The following is a 13,943-nucleotide window of genomic DNA, read 5'->3' on the forward strand; positions in this document are numbered from 1 at the left end:
CTCTCTACAGGAGTGCTTGATATCAATGTAAACACTCAACATTTCTCTGTCCAAATGCATAAAAACCTAGCGAAGCTGTCCATCAGCTGAAATCAGTTCCAATCCTCTAAGTGTCTAGTTTATGTTTTCATCAATTAAACAAAGGTATCATAGGAATGTACATTTGCAGATCCCTCTTCTCCAGGAGCTGTGCTGTGCAGAAGAACAAGAACCACATCCAGCTGCAGTTCAGGAGTCTGATGACCAAAGAGCCACGAAGTGTTCTGAGGGCTGGAGAAAAATGCCTTCTAGTGAGCTATTGAACGAGCTCAACCTGTTTAGCTTATCAAAAGAAGATTGAAAGGTGACTTCATTGAAGTGTTGAAGGGCCTTAATGGAGAGAAAAGATGGGGTATTAAAGGGCTCTTTAATCGAGCAGAGAAAGGCATAACAAGACCCAATGGCTGGAAGGTGAAAAGGGACAAATTCATATTACAACTAAGGCACAAATATTCAACATCGAGGATGATTCACCACAGGAATAATCTCCCAAGGAAAGTGGTGGATTCGCCATATCCTGATGTCATTTCATGAAGACTAGATGCCTTTCTGGAATGTGTTTGCCCCAAAAGTAGATATTGTGTCATACAGGAGGCCTGTGATATGCAGGGGGTCAGATTAGCTGCTCTAATCGTCTCTTCTGGCCATAAAGTCGACTAATTTCTGAAAAACTGAGTGTAGCATTGGGAGCAGCGTCTGATGTTTTCCTGTCTAGCCGACTTGCTTCCTAGAACGAACGCTCCTTGAGTGGGGTGATCCACAGGGAGTAGCTCAAACCTCCAAAGTGCCTGGCCAGGGGCAGGACATTAGCACAGCAAGGGAGGGGTGTGGCAGTGACATCACAAAGGCCTTTTGCAGGACCTCAGCCTATTGGTCCAAGGTGGTGGGGAGGTGGTGACCTCACAGAGAGATGCTGACATCAGCCAGGCAGGACAGGAGCGAGGGGCCAGGGAAACCTCAGAGACCCCTGTGGCTTTGCTTCAGCAAGTCTCCTTCTCCAGGTCTCTCTTTGAGGACTGAGAGAGTATTCGGGTTCACGGACGTGAGTGCCAGTAGGAACCTTTTTCGAGTTTTCTCCTTCCCCTGTTAGTGATTTTACTAGTGACCAGCCATCTCTGTTTAGAAGGTTGAAGCCTCCTCGAGGTTTGAAACCTGTTCAGTCTGATCCATCTGGTGACAGTTGAATTCTAGGCATGGAAAACACGAACTTAAGGAGGCAGAATTTTATTTCACACTTGGGATTTTGTCCCATAGAATCAGTGGGGACATTAGGGTTTGTCCTTTCTATTTCACCTTTTCCTCCATCCCTCCCTCTCTCCTTTCTCTTTGTCTCTTGCTTCTTTTGTCCTTTCACCTGTTCCCCTCCCAACACCAGGAGCAGTGTGTGTGTGTGTGTGTGTGTGTATGTGTGTGTTGCTGGGGAGTGCTCTGCAGCTCCCACTGTGGGAGGTCCACCCAAAAATGTGGGGCTGAATTAGTGCTCGGGCAGTGATCCCCACCGGTGACCTGGGCCATCCTTTGGGCTCTCTGGTGAGAACCCTCAGCCTCTCGTCCTCAGTCTCTACCCTGATTGGCTGAGCAGGGGGTTATTGACAGGGAGGAGATTCAGGTCCTTGTTGTTCTCTTTTAAGACCAAGGAAATAAGTCATACCCTGTTATATGTTGACAAATTTTGCTGCTTTGCTGCATTAATGGTCTCTGAGCAGTTCATGATTCTCTCTAACATTGCAGTTCTCCTCAAATACTTGCTGAATAATTACTGTGAACTGTTGTTGGTCTGGAGCTCATCTGAGAGCACTTTATTCAGGTCATTCAGTGTTTGAAATTCACGATCTGATGGTTAGTTTCAAAATCAGGGCTCTTGGGTCCTATTCCCAACTCTGCCACTGGCTGGCTGTGTGACCTAAGACAAGTCGATTCTCCTTTCTCAGCCTTAGCTTCTCCCTCTCTCAAGTAGGGATAATGATGATCCTCTCCTACCTAGCTCAAGGTGGGTGGAGGATGGGGATCCATTGGAGAGTGTCACTAGGAGTATCAGAGGGGCCGTGTTAGTCTGGATTTGTAAAAGCAGCAAAGACTCCTGTGGCACCTGGCTAAGCAAACAGAACAAACCCCAAATCCCCCCTGTGCTTTGGGAGCCAGGTTTGCTGTGGGAATCCTGTAGTTCAGATGACTTCACGCCTGGGCATTGGGATTATTTACCAGTTTCTCTGGCATTGGAGCAGTTTTGTGCTCACAGCTGTGATGGCCGAGTGGTTAAGGCGTTGGACTTGAAATCCAACAGGGTTCCCCTGCGCAGGTTCAAATCCTGCTCACAGCGAGGCCTGTGTTTTAGCCAGTCTCTCACCCGGGCAATACCTCTGTACAACCCCCTGAGACACTCTCAATTCTCTCCCCACCCCAAGTAAATTCTGTTCTGCTCCTTTCATAGAGATGCCTGGGACACCACCTCACACTGTGTTGTTGAGGGGTTGGGCAAACTCTCAGCACCTGAAGCCTCTGCCACTCACCTGGTGCCCCATAGATCAGCCATAGCCCTGGTTCTGCTCCTCTCTCTAGCATGTGAAAGGAGCTGAGTGAGCGACTCCATGGGAGCTACGGGGCTGCAGAACCAACAGAGAGAAAAAAAGGTGCTCAGTGCCCACTGGCAGCCAGCTCCCCCCCTCCCACTACAGGCCTTGCTGACAAGCTCCTCACACTTGCCAGTGATCAGCTGTTCAGTGGGGTGCAGGAGGCGCAGGGGGAGGAGCAGGGAGAGTGGGAGAGGGAAAGGAATGGGGCAGGAAGGTGCAGGGCGGGAAGAGGTGGGAGAGGGGTGGGGTCTGGGGGAAGGGGTGGAGTGGGGGGCAGGGCCTGGGGAGGAAAGGGGGGATTTGTCCCATACCCCGGATCCCTCTAGGGCTGGCCCTGAAGGGAAGCACCGACTATCACAGTGACAATACAACTGACCAGCATTGTGAGGGAGGCTGAGGGAGATCCGCACTCACCAGGTCTCTTCTCTCCCCCACGGTGAGCCAGACACTGCTCTCTCCTGGCTCTCACTCTAGCGGCTGTATGCCAAGGAGCCATTTCCCCACAGGAAGTGCATTGAGTGTCCCTGTGGTGCTGGGGGGCTGGCGCTGCTGCTGCCTGTGGGGCTGGCAGGGGGGCTGATGTCTGCACAGACTCTCAGCTGCCAGGCCGGAGGGGGCACTTGGGACCTTACCAGACTGGCTCAGTGAAGACGGGGGGTTGACAGAGCAATACAGACGCTCTCCAGAGCACGGAGCAGCAGCCGCCCATGCAGCCAGGCAATGAGCATTTCCCACAGCCTGGAGCTGAGGGGGAGGCGGCAGCTGCTGTTCCAGCTCCTCGGGGACAGGCCCTGTCAGCCAACAGCCACTTCTTACTCCCCACAGCTAAGGGCGTCACGTTCCTCCGGTGGGGGTGTGGAGCAGCCGTTCGTTTTCCTGTTCGCACTCCTCTGCGGTGTGAAAATCAGGGAGGGGAGGCAGAAGCCCCACTTCCCTCCCAAAATGACGCCCAGTGGGGGAAGCCAGGACAACAGGGTGGGGCGGCAAGTGGTGGCCAGACTCTCACCGCCAGGGTCTAGTCTAGCTCAGGGTCCAGCTCAGGGTCCTCCCCGCGCCACTGGCCCCCAGTCCCCTTCCACCACCAGGTCAACCCGGGAACTCAGGCAGGAACGGGGTGAGGCAGCAAGTCAAGCCGAGCAAGGCAGGAAAAAGCGAGTCTTGTCTTCATGGACCGCTCACAATGACGTCCTTTTTGTGTGCAACTGCTGCAAAAACATCCCGGGCAGAGAAGCAACAGGCCAAAATACTACTACACAGCTGCCAAAGTAGCTCAGTTAGGAGAGTGTTAGAGTGAAAATCTCAAGGTTGCTGGTTCAATCCCAGACTTTGGCAGACCCTTTGATCCCTCTTTGTATAGTGGTGGTTTGCACCCCAGGTGAGTCCCTGAGCTTGGGTTCTGGAATTGAAAAAAACAACTGTGTGCTGCTGGTCTCACCTTTAACAATGAAGGATGGGAGCTGTCTCTCCTACATGAGTTATTGGTGGACCCAATGTGGAAGGAGAAGAGTGAGGCAGGGTGGCCCTCAGGAATGGTGCCAGAGGGGCTGACTGGGCAGTGACAGGCAGGAACAGGGGATGAAAACTCTTCTGTGCAGCTGAGGGAGGGCAGTGCCCTGGAAGGGGCATCTGTGAAAGTGGCCAGGTGGCAGGGATTTGGGGGCCCAGGAGGAGATGTTGGATGTTCATTGCCTTGGAGCAGCTGGACTTGGACAGGGTAGGTGTTCATAAAATGCACATTAACAACTCTAGGGTAGCTTGATGGTGATTGGTGGAAGGCCCATCTCTCTGGTCCTCCAGGGCAGTGAAGAATGATGGGGTTGGAGTCTTGTTCTTCACATTCATGGTGCGAGTACAGAAGGGGCTGGAGCTCTGACCAGGGAGGGCATTACTGGTGGGCTTTGCAGCACTGGTTATGGCTATATTAGTGTGTATGGTCCCCAATTAAGGCCTAAAAGGGAAGTTCTATGAAGGAACTGTCTCCTTTCCTCTGGACAGCACAGTGTTTGGTGTTGGGGAGGATTTCAATTGTTGCTCCGGCCTGAGGACTGCTGGCCCTGTTTTCCTGACTGTCAGAGGAAACTCTTCTATGATGAGCACTACCTGGTGCAGGTCTATAGCAAGGTCGGCTTAGAGAACGTGTTTCTCCACAGTGGAACCAGTGGAGGGCAGGCGGTAGCCTCCTATTCCTCTGACCCGAGCTCACACCAGCCACAGAGGGGATACACCTTTCTGCGGGGACAGGCCAGGAGTTGCATTGACCGGATTTCCGTGAAGGAGAGCACGTCGACAGCCCAGTGCAGGGTGGTGCCAATGGACTGTGCGGATCACGCAGCTCTCACCGTGTGCTCAATGTGGGCAATTCCCTGACCCATGGCAGAGGATATTGGAAGCTGAACATCCAGAGCTTGCAAGATAAAGGAGCAGGGGGGTGAGGCCTGGAGGTGTTGGCAGAACGGGAAAGCATCAGAGGGTTCTATGGCAACCAGAGGGATTGATGGGAGTTGGTGAGGGAGGAGTTGGCTGCTTTGTTCCGGACACTGGGGAAACACCACTACATTAAAGAAACCAACAGTGCCAAGTCCTGCAGTGTCACCTGTGGGATTTCCACAAGAGCATCCAGGCAGGGGAGCCAGTCAGCCTGTGACTGTACGACCGGATCAAGCGACAGCTGCTCGAGTTCCAGGAGATGAGGCTGCAGTTGGCTGATATGAGCGGGAGCACCGAGTGAAGGGAGGGGCGGCCTCCCCTGACATTTTTGCAGCCTGCAGGGAATGGAGACAAAGCAGGGGCATGCAGGGACTCAGGGCAGGACCCACGGATCCGGTAGTGCAGGACCACAGTCACTGAAGGAGGAGAGAGAGACCCGCGAGAGGAAGCTGATGGTGGGAAGCAATAAGTGCAGAGTGCAAACCAGCCAGCTGAGAGTCACAGGGGTCTAGAAAGTGAAATAGTAGCAGGTCCCATGGTGTAATGGGCAGCACTCAGGACTTTGAATCCTGGAATCTGAGTTCAAATTTCAGTGGGACCTCATGACGATACATTGCTTTGCTACAAAGCCCTGGAGCTCAATATGTTTGGCTACCTTCTCTCAGGGTCAACTAAAGTGACATTTTTCCCTCCTGCTGGGTGACTGATGCCCACTGGAGATAGGTCTCTGGTCTGGCTGGTTCAATGGGCTGGCGGCTATAGGTTGGGGTCCTAGAACTTAACAGTCTGGCTAGAGATTCCTGTGGATTGATCATATGGTTGTTTCTCGCTGCTTCACCTGATGTCCACAACTTTGGTCCCTGCAGCTGCCACACTCTTCCTCTTGCCCACAAGGCATTTAAAGGAAGGAGGGCCAGGGCCAGGCTTCATAGTCAGGGCTAGGCAGGAGGGAGGCAGAGTCCCAGGCGGGAGCCCAACACACCTCTCCTCCTCTGGGCACCTGGGGTGTTGTTCCCCCCTGTTCAGACACCCCTGGGGCCCTGCACTTCACACAGCTCTCCCTGATTTCAGCTGTTAGTGAGGGAGCCTCACTGCTAGCACAGACTGGGCAGTTTCTTGCATGAGAGACACTGTCCCAAAGCAGGACTAATGCTTAGAGCTGGTTATCAGTGATTTCAGATCTGTTGGTCTGCAGCAAGACTCTCCATTGAGTCTTAACCAGCTCTGTTATTACACAGGGAAGAACAAAAGGGTCAAATGGTGCCTGGAACCCTTAAGAAGAATCCACCCCACCAAGTACCAACACTTGTCGCTACCTGCTCTCAACCCCACTGAGAATGTTTTGGGGTCACTCCTCGCCTTTATCAGCCTAGGGGGTCTCAGAAACTGTTAACTAACAGGTGCTCCAGTGGTGCAATTGGTTAGTGTCCAGTACTTATAGGGCAGTGCTGAGAGGAGCTATGCTGAGGTTGTGAGTTCAAGCCTCACCTAAAGCGCTAGTTTTCATTAGCCAAATGGCATCACCCCCTCATTTGGCCCTTTGGGATGTAGAATTCCAGCCCTGGGACACTGAGGAGGAGTCAAAAATGCCCCCTTCACTTATTACTTCCTCTCCAGAGCACAGGTGAGAATCTACAATCCTTTCTCCCACACCAGCCCCTGTGCCAGGATCCCTCAAGCAGAGCCTGGAGTCCTGCCCCTGGCGTCTGTACTATTGACAAACACTAAGTGACAGGGACAAAACACTCAAATCCCGCCTGGTGCGGGGAGCCAGGTTTGTTCTTCAAATTCTGTCGTTGGTACATTTCCAGGTCTGGGAATGTCCCACAACAGCATTTAATGGGAAGCTGCCTGCAGAACAGTGACACTGCACAGAGCTCCTGTGGAGGAGGGGTGGGAATTAGTAACATTTTGAGGATCGTTTGGGAAATGAGCCTTTGCTGACAAGGTTTGTCTCTGTTCATATTTCACCTTCAGGTGTTATGTTGAGGGATCTTTAGTGTATTTTTGTGAGGTTAATAACTATCTCCTCAACTTTATTTACTCAACTTAAAAATTGCTGTCACTTAATTTTTGCATCTCCCTGTGAAAATACAACTGACACGTGTGGCTTTCTACAGGGGGTCATGATGTTATAGTTGAGGAATTCAGTCTCTGTACTTCTAGAGGGGGGGGGGGTTGCTTTTTTACAGCTGCCTCACGGCCAGGCACACCGGGCTGTTAGCTGCACCAACAGTCCTTGCCAGGGGCTCCTGCTGAACCCTGGGGGTTGCACTGCCATGCTGGGGTGACTCTGCAGGTGGAGAAGCTGCTCTGGAGCAATGTAGAGCAGGTGCAGGAAGGAGACGGGGTCACTATTCACATTCTGAACTGCACAATTTTCCAAATTTGGGAATAGATTCATAGATTCATAGACTTAAGGTCAGAAGGGACCATTATGATCATCTAGTCTGACCTCCTGCACAATGCAGGCCACAGAATCTCAGCCACCCACTCCTGTAACAAACCCCTAACCTATGTCTGAGTTACTGAAGTCCTCAAATCGTGGCTTAAAGACCTCAACGTGCAGGGAATCCTCCAGCAAGTGACCCGAGCCCCACGCTGCAGAGGAAGGCAAATGTCCGGGAACAATTCTAAGGGAAGGTGAATGCAGAGCAATGACACTGGAGATGCCCAGACCTCAAATGGGGACAGTGTGGAAATTAATAATGGGAAGATCATTTGTGAAATTAGTCATCACTGACAAGCTTTGTCTCTGTTCCTATTTCACGCTGTGGTGTTAGTTAGTGGAATCAATACAGATGTTTTTTACTATATTAATTAAACACTTAATTTTATTTAACCAAGCCAAAAACTTAGTGTCACTTATTTTTTCTCTGGCCTAGCAAGAATGAATTGAATTTTGTGACTTTCTGGAAAGTGCAGCGAGATTAAATGTGGGGAATTCAGTCTCTGTGTTTGTGAGCTGATGTTTTCCTCTCACAGGTCAGTGCCTGCATTGAAATACCAAGAGGGATCTAAGGGCTGGTGTACGCTGGGCACTGAACTGGCAGAGCGACGTCTCTCAGGGTGTGAAAAACCCCCACCCCCAAACCCATAGAGTTAAGGTGACCTAAGCCCGGGTTAGATAGTGCTAAATAAAAGGAAGAATTGTTCTGTCAATGCAGCTATTACAGGGATGGGAAAACCCCTCCAGTCACTGTTTACTCCAAAGTGCTATAGCAGTGCCACTGCAGCATTTTAAGTGTAGACAGAATGAAAGTAGATCTGGCTCCAGTTTGCACTCTGGATAGTCAGGCACTAAGTCAAGTCTACAGTAATAATAATAATAACAACAACAGCACAGTGCTTGCGCAGTTAGCAGGATTTGAATTTGCACAGGGAGACCCCAATGGATTTCTAGTCCATCACCCTAACCACTCGGCCACAACTACATGATGTACACCTGTGTCATTACATGATGATTCTGTTCTCACTGAATTGTCACTTCAAATTGTTTGCCCAGACCAGCTTCCCCAGCACACTCAGAGCTGCACATCAGTGTAAGTGTGTCCTTGGCTGAACAGCGAGAATCCCTGCCCATTTCCCTTCCGGCTGGAGCAGGATGAGAGTGTGTTTGTGTGAATGACATTGCTGTAGATTGTTGTTCATTCCCCACTCTGACAATTCAGACAGTCCCTTTCCTAGTCAAATCTCCAGCACAGCGTTCCAATAGCAGGGGGGCAGGATTTCTCTGGGGCACTAAAATATTTCAGAGGGTTGGTGCATGAACTCAGCCTTGCATTCCACCCTTGATGTTTCATGGACTAACAACAGCAGCAGAAAGAAAGAGCTGAGTCAATATCTCCCTGGCAGGGATGCAGGTGCCATGACCCCTCTGTCTGACCATCGCCATTGCAGGAGAGAAGGGTTCACTGGAATCGAATGCCCTGGCTCAGACCAGAGACACAGGGAAGTTTTGCTGTTCACGGATCTGTGCAAAGGAAATTGTCTTTTTGTGTGAAATTGAGGCAGGAAATGAAACACCCAATGCCCTAAGGAATGTGGGTGAAGGACTCGGGCTGAGCAATGATTTAACAGGGGGTTGGTTCAATTTATTGCCCTGATTAAAACTATGGCTAAAAGCCCCCTGTAACAGGGGCTGCAGGACAGGACAGGCAGTTCTGCGCAGAGTGTTCAGAGCTGCCCCCTATCTGCCCTTTCTCTGCACCGCCCCTGCTCCCAGAATGCACCAGGCCCTGGACTGAACTCTTCCCCTGCCGGCCGAGCTGGTTTTGTTTGCTGTGATCCTGTTGGCTTGGCAGGGGGGGAAGTGACAGTCCCACCCCAGAGCCAACGCCTCCCTGTCACCCAGCCCCCTGACCCCCAGCAGTGCAGGTCAGCCAGGAGCTGGGCCCTGCCAGGCACTCAGGGGCGTCTCCCCTGCAGCTGGGGGCTCTCCCCAGCGTGGTCTGTGGGAGCTCACGCACTAATGGGGCAGCGGCAGCAGCCGTGCAGTGGATTGGGCTGGTGACCCGGGTCCATCTCCTGGGGTCGGCTGGGTTCATGCTCAGGCGACTGGCCCCAGCCACCGGCCGAGCCCCACGGCCACGCTGCTGCTGTTACCACACTAGCCCCTCACGCCCCCATTCCCTCACTGAAGCCAGGAGAAGGTTTGCAGGGACGAGGTGGGGGGGGGGGGTTGACCCAATATCCCAGAGCTGATTCTCCCCACAAAGGGGTGTGTGGATGTGGTGGGTGCCGTGTGCAACGCCCTGTGCCCATGAGGAGGGGACCGGAGCTCTGCTGGCAGGAAGATTTATCCTGCAGGAGCCCTGCCCCCCTCCCCCCCTCCCCCAGGGGTTCCCCTGGAGCAGAGAAGCTTTGAATCCTCGCTGGAGACTAGAGACGCCCGAGCAGCACAAGCTGCCTGGCAGAGGTTCTGGATCAGTGCCTCACGGGCACATTGGGGTCATTCCCTCAGGGCTGCCCTGCCCAGTGCCAGGGCTGCTCTCACTCCTCCAGCATAGAGGGGGCTGCAGGCTCTTTGCCAAGCTGGGTCCCAGCTCAAGGCAGATTTAACACTAGCAGGGGCCCAGGTATGTGCTGGTGCCGCTCAGGAGGAATCTGGGCCAAAGACTGATTAGAAATTGGGTAACACTGAAGTGGGACTAGAAAGACCCTTGATGGGACGTGGCAGGTAGGTAGCCCCCATTGTGTACCGTGCCCTCGCCGAGAAGTCTCTGGGAGTGTGGATTCTTCCTGATGCGCCACCAACACGTCTCGTTGGTCCTGATGTCGGCTGCTCCTTTCTTGATACTGACAAGCTAGTTGTGGGCATTTCCCACTCACCCCATAGCTCTGGAATGCACAGACAGCAACACTGGTGTGGAAGAAACAAACTCCACTCTCAGGTTTCAAGATACTTAAGATCACTGACTTGCCAATGTAATTGTCAGGGGGTATAGCTCAGTGGTAGAGTGTTTGACTGCAGATCAAACGGGCCTTGGTTCAAATCCAAGTGCCCCCTTAAAAGCCTGGTCCTTCAACAAAAAGTAATTGCATATCCATTTCCATTATGTTCAGGAGCTCCACTGACTAGGGATGAATGGAAACACTCAACATTTTCCTGTGCAAATGCATAAAAATCTAGCAAATATGTCCCCCAGCTGAAATCAGTTCCAATCCTCTAAGAGTCTAGTTTATGTTTTCATCAATGAAACAAAGGCACATGAAGACACATTTGCAGGTCCTTGGCCTCCACGGGCTACAATGTGCAGAAGGACAAGAACCACATCCACTTGGGAAGCATGGACTAGTCTGTATTACATTTGGTAAGTAAGTTGCCATTGGGACTGAAAATTCTACTGGAGGTGGACAGGAGCCTGTTGAAAAAATAAAATAACCAAGATTTACCAAACTCCCTGTTACACATTCAATCCTCTCTTTTTTCTATTTTATTAACCTGGGAGCAAGTTACCAGTGACCCAGGGCTGGGAAGGTGCAAGTGCGGGGAGGAGCCCAGGGCTGGGGCAGCAGGGGGTGTGTGGGGGGGGGAGCACTGGTAGGGAAGGGGAGAGTCGAGCTGGGGCAGCACTGGGTGTGTGTGGGGGAGAGCCCAGGGCTGGGTTGGCAGGGGAGTGAAAGTGGTGGGAGGCCCAGAGCTGGGGAGGCAGTGGGTGCAGGTGTAGGGAGGGGAGAACCCAGGGCTTGGGCAGCAGGGGGATGGGAGGGCAGACAAATTTTTTTTTTTTGCTTGGGGAGGCAAAAATCCTAGAGCCAGCCCTGCCTCCACATACCGTAAGGTAGGTAGGAGCGGATCATTATTATCCCTACTTGGAAGAGCGAGAAGCTCAGGCTGAGACAGGAGAATTGACTTGTCTTAGGTCACACGGCCAGCCAGTGGCAGAGCTGGGAATAGGACCCAAGACCCCTGATTTTCAAACTAACCATCGGATCTTGAATTTCATCCATTGAATGACCTGAATAAAGTGCTCTCAGATGAGCTCCAGACCAACAGTGCACAGTAATTATTCAGCAAGTATTTGAGGAGAACTGCAATGTTAGAGAGAATCATGACCTGCTCAGAGACCATTAATGCAGAGAAGCAGCAAAATTCAAACATATGACTGGTTCTGACTTATTTCCTTGGTCTTAAAAGAGAACAACAAGGACCTGAGTCTCCTCCCTGTCAATAACCCCCTGCTCAGCCAATCAGGGTGGAGACTGAGGACGGGAAGCTGAGGGTTCTCAGCAGGGAGCCCAAAGGATGGTTCAGGTCACTGGTGGGGATCACTGCCCGAGCACTATTTCAGCCCCACATTTTTGGGTGGAGCTCCCACAGTGGGAGCTGCCAAACACTCCCCCGCAACACATACACACACCCCGCTCTTCGTGTTGGGAGGGAAACAGGTGAAAGGACAAAAGAAGCAAGAGAAGAGAAAGGAGGAAGGGATGGAGGAAAAGGTGAAACACAAAGGATAAACCCTAATGTCTCCAGTAATTCTAGGGGACAAAATCCCTGGTGCGGAATAAAATTCTGCCTCCTTAAGCTCCTGTTTTCCAGGCTTAGATTTCATCACCAGATGGATCAGACTGAACAGGTTTCAAACCTCAAGGAGGCTCTTACCTTCTAAACAGGGACGGCTGGTCTCTAGTAAACTCCCTAAAAGGGAAGGAGAAAACTCGAAAGAGGTTCCTCCTGGCGCTCACGTCCGTGAACCCAAATACTCTCTCAGTCCTCAAAGAGAGATCTGGAGAAGGAGACTTGCTGAAGCAAAGCCACAGGGGTCTCTGAGGTTTCCCTGGCCCCTCGCTCCTGTCCTGCCTGGCTGATGTCAGCATCTCTCTGTGAGGTCACCACCTCCCCACCACCTTTGACCAACAGTCTGAGGTCCTGCAAAAGGCCTTTGTGATGTCACTGCCACACCCCTCCCTTGCTGGGCTAATGTCCTGCCCCTGGCCAGGCACTTTGGAGGTTTGAGCTACTCCCTGTGGATCACCCCACTCAAGGAGCGTTCGTTCTAGGCAGCAAGCCGGCTAGACAGTAAAACATCAGATGCTGCTCCCAATACTACACTCAGTTTTTCAGAAATTAGTTGACTTTATGGCCAGAAGAGACCATTAGAGCATCTAATCTGACCCCCTGCATATCATAGGCCTCCTGTATAACTCAATAGCTACTTTTGGGGCAAACACATTCCAGAAAGGCATCTAGTCTCCATTAGATGACATCAGGAGATGGCAAATCCACCACTTTCCTTGGTAGCTTGTTCCTGTGGTGAATCATCCTCGCTGTTGAATATTTGTGCCTTAGTTGTAATATGAATTTGTCCCTTTTCACCTTCCAGCCATTGGGGCTTGTTAGGCCTTTCTCTGCTTTAATACCCAATCTTTTCTCTCCATTAAGGCCCTTCAACACCCCCCAGAGCCCAGACCCCACAGCCGGGGCCCCAGACACCCCCACAGCCCCAGCCAGGGTCCTGCCAGATCTTCCCTGGCCCCCAGTCCCCAGAGCCCCTGGCCAGGGCCCCAGACACCCCCAGAGCCCCCACCAGCCCCAGGGAGAGCTGGACACTGGCGAAGGGGAGAGAAAATGGGGCACAATCGGGGGCAGGGAACTTCTCAGGGGTGGGGGGAGGGGGGGTCCCCCGGGGGGCTGCTCGTGGCGCTAGGGAGAACGGGGGCAGGACGGGGCAGGGGTCCCCACGGGGCAGCGGTAAATCCGAGGATCTCAGCCCCCCCCGTTCTCTCCCCGCTCCTCGGGGGTCACCGGCTCCTCCCCCCCCGCCCCTTTCCCACGGGGGGGTTAGTGAAGGTCTCTCCCGCCGCGATCTGCGCATGCCCAGAGCCCCAGCGGTACAAACCTTCTCCGGCCCGGGAGAGGCTCCAACGGCCCCGCGCGAGCCAGGCAGAACCGCAGCGCCCCGCGCGCGTTCGCGCTCCCGTTCCGGCTCCCTCGACGACGTCACTTCCGCTCCGCGGAACTACATCTCCCAGCCTGCTCCAGGGGCCGCGTCCGCCCTCTCCAGCCCGGGTGAGGGAGGGGTCAGGAGCTGGAACTGCGCATGCTCCGTGCGAGCCCCGCTGGGGGCGGGAGAACAAAGCTGCTGCTGCCGCCTCCGTGTGAGCCGGTGAGTGAGAGACCCCGGGGGGGGGCGGGCACGTGACTCTGCCCCGGGGAACCTGGGAGAAGCCTCGGAGCCGCCTCGGCCTCGGGAGCCGCAGCAGGATCCGCCCCCCGGGGTCCCTGTGCGGGGGGGGAAGGTCGGGGGGACGCTGGGGGCGGGGTGAATTGGCTCCTGTCCCTGTTGGCGCCTCTCGCCCCCCCCCGGCACAGAGTCTCTCCGGTTCTGCCCCGTTTCTCTCGCGGGGTCTCGCTCGGGCTGTAACATCCGGGGAGATTCGCCCCCCCCCGATCCGCTC

The 13,943-nt window shown here is 53.2% G+C and overlaps 3 non-coding genes across 3 annotated transcripts; all 3 read left to right on the forward strand.

Moving 5' to 3' along the window:
- The first annotated feature begins 2,277 nt into the window (after window positions 1–2,277).
- TRNAS-UGA lies at window positions 2,278–2,359 on the forward strand. The gene has a single exon. It is a non-coding gene; the product is annotated as a tRNA-Ser (tRNA).
- Window positions 2,360–5,568: 3,209 nt separating this feature from the next.
- On the forward strand, window positions 5,569–5,640 carry TRNAQ-UUG. The gene has a single exon. It is a non-coding gene; the product is annotated as a tRNA-Gln (tRNA).
- Window positions 5,641–10,476: 4,836 nt separating this feature from the next.
- Window positions 10,477–10,548, forward strand: TRNAC-GCA. The gene has a single exon. It is a non-coding gene; the product is annotated as a tRNA-Cys (tRNA).
- The last annotated feature ends 3,395 nt before the right edge of the window (window positions 10,549–13,943 follow it).

This window comes from Mauremys reevesii, unplaced genomic scaffold, assembly GCF_016161935.1.
Source record: "Mauremys reevesii isolate NIE-2019 unplaced genomic scaffold, ASM1616193v1 Contig4, whole genome shotgun sequence".
In the NCBI taxonomy this organism is placed as follows: domain Eukaryota; kingdom Metazoa; phylum Chordata; order Testudines; family Geoemydidae; genus Mauremys; species Mauremys reevesii.